Source organism: Lygodium microphyllum, chromosome 29, assembly GCF_053477565.2.
Source record: "Lygodium microphyllum isolate KBCC chromosome 29, Lygodium_microphyllum_v1.1.10, whole genome shotgun sequence".
Lineage (NCBI taxonomy): Eukaryota > Viridiplantae > Streptophyta > Polypodiopsida > Schizaeales > Lygodiaceae > Lygodium > Lygodium microphyllum.
In genome coordinates, this window is record NC_141163.1 from 83,832,606 (window position 1) to 83,840,749 (window position 8,144).

An 8,144-nucleotide genomic window follows, 5' to 3' on the forward strand; every position below is an offset into this window, starting at 1 on the left:
GGGAATTAGGGAATTCTCATATAGTTTGAGAATTCCCAATATAGTTAATATTTGACTGCATGATCAAATATTGTCCCCTTACTTGAAGTGGAGTCTGTAATTACTATATAGGTTGTCTTTCCAAGTCCCACTTTGAAGCATGGATTAAGATTTAGCCACATGGCCAAATATTTTCCCCTTGCTTGAAAGTGGGACTTGGGAGATTCCCAAATTCGCTAATATGATGTTTCTAAAAAGCAATCACAATCAACCTCTCAACCACTATTGAGTATGGAAACTTTGGTTGTGAAATCTGAGTGGTCAACACACTGTAGTAACAAGCACTAAAGATAGCACAAATGGCCCAGTCACCTCGTAGTAACAGTTTGTCAAACTATTGTCCTGCTAAATGGGTTGTGATGTATTTGACTGAGCAACTCTGCTTTAATGGATGCTATAATCCCACTTCATTTCTAGTACTGCAATTCAAATGCAAGCTTATTTGCGCATCCTTCATCTTAAACAACATCCCACATGTAGAGTTAGATGCTGCTACTAATGATGCTGAGGTTACTACCAAAAGAGCCTTCTTATCAAGAAGTTAAAGCTTGAAGTTTTGTGCTGTCACAAGAAATCAGGATTGTATCCAACTGCAGAAATTGGAGAACATAAAATCTTCAGAACAACCTTGTGGGCCTCACATTGTGCTGTAGAATGTGAAGGAGATTTAGGATGAGCTAGTATATGAAAAATGTGTGAATAGCAATCTCTACATCTTTGGTTGGTGCAGCAATTATGGTGCCTACTACTCAACTACTAGAGGGTTGATGATCTTCAAATGTTTCAATAGATATGGACCCACTGAATCCTTAGTTGCAGGATTGATGATGGGAAATTGGTTACTAAGAATTGGCTCTATCTAAAACTCCTCCAAAAGCACATAAGTTGTGATGCTGCTAACTGTTACTTGCTCTCTCTCTATATGTGTAGTCTATATGACTCCATAGTCAATCTGCAGTAACAGTAATGATTCAAACCTATCAATTTTCTCTAAATCCAACATTGAGCTTCTTGACAATGACTACAGTAGGGACTCTGTATGCATTCTTCACTTGTGCCTTTTGCAACCTCAGCTGAAGATAACATCAGAGGTATAGTTGCTATAATGTTGCATCGATCTATTGGTACATTGTTGGAAACTTGAAGTTTAATTTCTCTTCCTCCATGGCAAGTCTCAAAGCTGAGCATTGATTCCCTTAGTAGTACTCTTCATGCCTTGTTGTTGATTCTGAACCTCAATCCAAGCTTCTTCATGGTAGTTGTAAGCTTTTTAAAGCCAATAAACTTTAAGCAAAGCCTTCCATCTAACAAAGCCTGTTTGAGACTCATTTTCTTCATGAATCTTCTCATATGGCAAGCATAATTTTGCTATGTTTGCTGCAATGTTCTGAACTTACAAGTATGAGGGCATCATCACCAAATGTGGAAGAACTATTTCTGCACCTCAAACCATTGCAGTAAAGTTGAAGAATGCATCTGGTCAGCTCTTCTATCCTGAAAGGCTCAATTTAGTTGATTGAGAATCTCTTTTCTTACACTTTCATCCAATAGCTTCTTCAATCTAGTGTTGTGAATTCTTCATAGAAGTCTTTTATTATTTTTATTAGAGGAATGAAGGCCTATCTCTTGGGTCCTTTCACTATTCTAACATAGCAACATCTCTCATTGATATAATGGTAGTTGTTTTCTTCTTTTTCAATCAACTTCCTGAGAGAGGAATAAGTGGGGTAGCTATTTCGATCTTTCTCTTTTGTAGTAGACTCAATAGGTGTATTTGGGCTATCCTCTCTTGGAGGTAGTGATGCAACTGTCGAGCTCTAAATCAAAAGAAAAGCAAAGCAACTCATGATGGAATATGCAAGTCCTTGATCTTCTAGCTGTTGCAAAAGCCACCAAGACCAAAGTTAATAAGAATATGATAGTATTTCTTCACTACTATCCATCTCCTCAATCATGCATCATTTTATGCATACCCACCACCACACAAGCATTATTGTTTCCACCACTGTAATTCATTGTAATTTCCACCATTGCTATCAGCATCATTGTCTACAATGCATTGCAATTGCCATTGTTGTTATCGACATCAGTATCACATTCATCTTCCCCATACATTCCAGTATACACCATCCTCTCCGGCTCATTGTTGCCATTGTTGACATTCCAGTCCCCAGTTAGCTGATCCAGACTATGGTTGTTGATTGACTTGTTCAGAGAAATCATGCATTCCATGTCCTTGGCTTGATACAATATAATATGCAAAAGCCCTCAGAAGAAACTACTCGCAAGGCTAGAGCACTAAGCAATCGCATCATTCTATTCAAATGCAATTTACTTAGGCGAACTCCCATGCTCAGTGACAAGCTGTTGTAAGTACACCAACTCATATACATATGCAAGCCTAGCTTGTGACCAGTGTTCAAGCTCAACAGCAGGGAATTGTACGACTTCCCTACTCTCAACAAACCTTGCACCCTCAACAAGGCCCTAAACAAATAATGTGACCGTGACTTACTAGGCCAAGAATAAGCAGACCATATATAGCATCCATCGCAGAGGCAAATGAGCTTCGAGCCCGCAAAATGTCCAAAGGATCTGTCATAGAAGATCGTGGGAGTCTGTGGCTCTTGCCTCGCCAAGCGCCTCTCCCTCTCCTGACTTCCGTAATGTCAATTGTCTCAGTTGTCCGCCTTCCTCTCCCAATCTTGCAGCAAATGTCTCCAGCTCCTCATAGGTGGAGCACAACAGCAACGGCCATCTCTAGGAAGCAATTGCCTATATTCCTCCTCGTAATGAAAAAAAAAACACAACAATTTTGCAAGTAGAGGATGGGGAAAGATTATTAATCACAATTCGACTGGTTTTGAAGGTTGACCAGAAGAATAGATGCAATGATCACAATGAAGAAGAAATCGCACTAGCTTTGCCAAGAGATAGAAGCAGTGATCACAAAGGAGGCATTGCACCAATTGTGCTGAGAGACAGATGCAACAGTCATAAAGAGGTCAAAATTGCATCGGTTCTTCAGAGAGGCATCAAGAGAGCTGATGGAAAAGCAAGTCTTTATGCAAAGGGAGGAAGGTGCGCACAGGAGGAGGATATGCAGGGGGGGGGAAAGGGAAAAGGGCGCTTGGAAAATGCAGGTGGCACCGATAGGAAAAGAGAGAAAGGCAAAAGGGGAGGTATAATGAAGGGAAGGAAACAGTGCAGAAGCAAAGAAGAAGAAGAAGAAGAAGAAGAAGGGGAATGAGAAGAAGAAGAAAAAGATGGAGATGGAGGAGAAGAAGGTGCAAACTTGTCTTCAAATGATGCTTGGGATGGTCAGAAAGCTTTGACAATGTCCCTTTGACCTTTGGAAGAAGATGGAAAAGTATCAGTAGCTATATTCTCTTCTAACTCCTATTACCACAGTTTTAAGAGAAATACTTTCAAAAATGGCCTGAAATGACTAACGAGTTGCTAACTTTAGCCTTCCTGCCACAAAACTTGGTCCAAGACTCCATTAATACTCAAGGCCTGCTCTCCTTTTATTCTATGGACCTCTGATCACTTCGCTGTAGCTCCTTGTCCATGTCTGCACCTGTGTACCTGAAAGTTTCTTGGATTTGTGTGACTTAAAGGGGAGAATTAAATGATATGTGACTAACTAGATCAAGAACTTGAGAAGCTCTGATACCACTTGTCATGAAGGGACTTGAGAGGAGAGCGAAAGAGGAGAGATAAGACTACAAGAAAGAGATAAGAAGAATGCAAAGGAGAGAGAAAGTCTAGATGAGGAGAGAGAAATATTAGAAATGGAGAGAGAAAGACATGGAAGAAGAGAGATGGCTGGAAGCCATGAAAGGATAGGAGGAGCTAGAGAGAGAAGAAGGACAAAGTTGTATTATTGTGTAGAAAATTCATAACTTGTGCATGTGTCCTTTGCCCTTTCATATGCCCCTAATTCCACTCTTTACAAGTATATCTATTGTACCAAATGTTTCTCAGGGTGTTCGAGGGCCTTTAGAGAAATCTCCTTCATGCATCTAGTGCTTTGGAGATGGCATAGCACTGTTAGAATAAGAGTACATGGTTTTATGAAGATTTGGAACAACATAAATATTCTTTTTTCTTTGCTATAATAAAACTATCATAACAAGGTCGAAGCACTAATTTAGTCCTATACATGGTTTTAGCATAGTAGGATCTAATGTATATGTTGAAGCTTGGCAATATGCCCAATTGATTGGGGCTGCCATATATGATATTATTTGACAATTTATGTATATTTTTGGAGCCAAAGTCATTTGAGTAATCCTATGTAATGTAGGGTTATGTCAATGAATAGGGTGCTCTTTGAGTCAAAGTCTTAGAGCTTGGGTTATGTGCTTGTACTTGAGTGCATGCAATGATTATATCTGACCAATTTTGTCATACAAAGATTGAATCAAATGATTTTCTGAGGGTTTCTATCTTTATGTTTTGTGTTTGAACTTGATTTTCACTCAAAGGGAATGGGCAAATAGTGATGGCCATTTGCGAACATTAAATAGTGGCGTCGCTATTTGCATCGCTAACAGCATCGTAAAATAAGTCCGAGAAAAAATTTGCCAAAAACCTGAGCGCAGCATTTGCCACAAACACTTTCAAGAGAGAGTGAGAGAGATTGTCACCTTGAGAGAGGGAGAGGGAGGAAGAGGGAAAGAGAGAGAATGAGAGTTTCTCATCGCCACCACCGCTGCCACTGCGTACGCGAAGAAGAGGAAGAAGTGCACAAGGGAGAAAGAAGGGACGTCACGACGAAGAGGAGGTGAAGAATCCATCCTCGGGCCTTTGTGGTAGGTACATTGCCTCTTCTTGCTTTGTTCTTGTGTTTTATTATTTTCTTTTGTTTGTTTTTCTTTGAAATGAGATGCATTGAGAGAGAGAGAGAAAGAGAGGAAATGAGAGAGGGAGAAGAAGGAAGGACGAGAAAGAGAGAACGAGAGAGAGAAAAAGAGGAAAGATAACAAAGAAAAAGAGGAAGAGAGAAAGAGAGAGAGAAAGGGAGGAAGAGAGAAGAATAAGTGAGAGAAACAACGGGAAGAGAGAAACAAAGAGAGAGGCAACAAAGAAAGAGAAAGAGAGAAAGAAAGACAGGGGGAGAGAAAAAGAAACGGAGAGTGAAGGAAGAGATGGATAAAAGGGTGAGGTAAAGAGAGGAAGGAGAGTGAGAAAAAAAAAGAGAGCTAGAAAGAGAGGGGGAGAAAAAGGGACGGAGAGAGAGAGAAAGAGAGAGAGAGAGAGAGAGAGAGAGAGAACAACAAATAGAGAGTGAGAGAGAAGAAGAGAGAAAAACGAAAACAATGAGAGAATTAGAGAGAACAGAAGGATAGAAAAAAAAAAGGAGAGGGGGAAGAGAGAAACAAAGAGGGGTGGAGAGAGGTCTTTCGATGTCTTGTTTTATGATTTTTTTATTTTCTATCTTTGATTTGATTGTAACAAGATGTGTTGAGTAGTGCAAGTGGAGAGAAAAAGAGACAAAGTCATAGATAAAAGAAGGGAGGGAAACAAAAAGAGAGAAGAAATGAGAGTGGGGAGGGAAGATGGGGGAGAGAAAGAAACATTCAAAGAGAGAGGGGGAAGAGAGAGAAATAAAGAAGGATGAAGGGAGGCAAATAAAAAAAGAGAAAGAGAGAGAGAATTTGAAAGATGGGAAGAGAAATAAAGGAGGGAGGTAAATTAAAAAAAGTAAAAGAGAGAGAGAAAGAGGGGCAGGGAGAGAAATAAAAAGGGGTATAGATAAAGACATAGAGACATGGAGAGAAAAGGAATGGATAAAGAGAGATGGAGGGCGACAAACAAATAAAGAGAAAAGAAGAGAAAGAGGAGTAGAGATTTAAACGAAGAAAGATCATCAATGAGGGGAACCAAAACATGTTGTTTGTAGTAACGTAGACCAAATGTAGAATGATTATGGTTGTGATGTCCAAGATCGCAAAGGTATATCTTAATCAGGTCATGTGTCCTTGCTCTCAATGCAAGCTAGCAATTCAGTGAAAGCTTTGCTTATCTATAAAACACATACAATGCTTCAACGAGTTTCAATCAAAGATCATTGATCAAGTGATATCTGACTTTGAGTGAATGATAAGAAAAGTGTGTATCCATCATGCTTTGCATTCGCAAAGTAATTGAATATCATATACAAAAATATTAGACGTGCCCATAAAATTTGTACATGGAGGTGACGCTTCATCCTAAGGAATGCACCAATTGCGGGCCAGTTAGAAGAGTTCATGGGCAAGCGATGGATGGAGTGCCTGAGTGGATACACCAATTGGAGGGCACGACTTAGTCTATACCCTCGATACTAGAGGAGACAGTTAGCCTTTTGGACCTTCCTCCAATCTTGGAGCTTGAGATGGAAGCAATGATTAATGTATTGATGCCCATAAATGCCGAGTCATCCAATCCATCGAGAGAGGAAGCGTCCATATCATTATATGATGGGCGCCAAGTATTTCGCCTGAAGACGCTACTTGCGCTCCTAAGTGTGCAAGCAAAGTATGGGTGAAGTGATGCGAGTGTGACCGAATTGTTCAGGTACATTCTATGCTTCGTTGATTTTTTTGACTCCATATAAAAAACACTTATTGTGCTTTTTCAAGGCATCTTCTATTTTTTTTTCAAGTCACTAAAGTATCATATATTACCACCTAGAAACACAATGCCCGGGTCTCGTGATGATGCACAATTGGTGTTACAAAACCTTGTTGTAGACTACAACAACATCCATGCATGTGTCAACGATTGTGTATTGTTTCGAGGAGACTACAAAACTATGGAGAGATGTTCAAAGTGTGGTGCTCATAGGTATCGACGGGACTTGCAAGGGCAAACCATCCCTCAGAAAGTTCTTACACACTTTTTACTTATACAACGTATACGTCACATGTTTCGTATGTCAGGCATGGCGAGCTTGACAATGTGGCATGTGTGGAGTCCAACAAATATCAACAGATTCATGCGCATGGAGCTACATTGACTCCATCTTTCCACGCTTTGCACAAGAGCCAAGGAATCTTCGGCTTGATCTTGCTATCGATGGCATGAATCCATTTGGTCTCTGCTTTACTTCTCACAGTATGTGGCATGTAGTCCTTGTTAACTACAATATCCTGCCATCGCTTTCTACAAAGAAAGGATACTTGATCCTTAGCTTGCTCATTCCTGGGTGATACAAAGTCAAGAACATGGATGTCTACCTCCGTCCATTAGTTGATGAGCTCAAAATTTTGTGGGAGAAGGGGGTCACTATGGGAGACATGAGCAAGCGTGATGGTTGATGGTCCACCAATATATGAGCCATTATCATATGGACCATGCATGATTTTTCACGATTTGGGGAGTGCTTAGGTAAGTGGGATTTTTTTCTCTTTTGTGATATCTACTAATACAGCTCATTCAAGTTTGTGTTGACCAAATAGGGGTATTATGACAGGTCTAGTTACCTCAAGTTATCATGCATATCCATTGTGTAAGCCACAATTAGACTCTAGAAAGTCACAAACCATGAAGAAAATGGTATATCAAGGACACACCACTTTCTTGTTGGAGGGTCATGAGCTGAGTGAAGGTTTTCTTGGATGACCTCTAACACGAATGAATGCCCAAAGCTAGTACGAGTTGAAAATGGTCCACAAGGAGTCAAATCCAAACAGAATGCAATTATTCTCGGTTTTCTATGAGTTTCCGTATTGGACCCACTTGCAGATCAACCATTTGTTGGATCCCATGCATATTTTCAAGAATGTGGGCAGCTTATTATGGGACCACATCATAGGAAAGAGAGATACTGTAGGGGCATGAATGGATTTGAAGGAGATAGGTAAGATGGAGGCACTTTGGCCATAGTTGGTCACAATCAAGCACTGATAGTCATTTGCAACTACCTCATGCTCCTTAGGTCCTATCCACTAAAGAAGAGCGCATTGTGAAGCAAATTATCAAGTCTATCCGCATCCGGACGGGTATGATGCATTCCCTCAAGTACGCTTTCTCTAAAGACGACTAGCTACTATCAGGGCTAAAATCCCATGATTGGAATAAGATATATCAGATTTATCTTGACCTTGGTTGCAAGT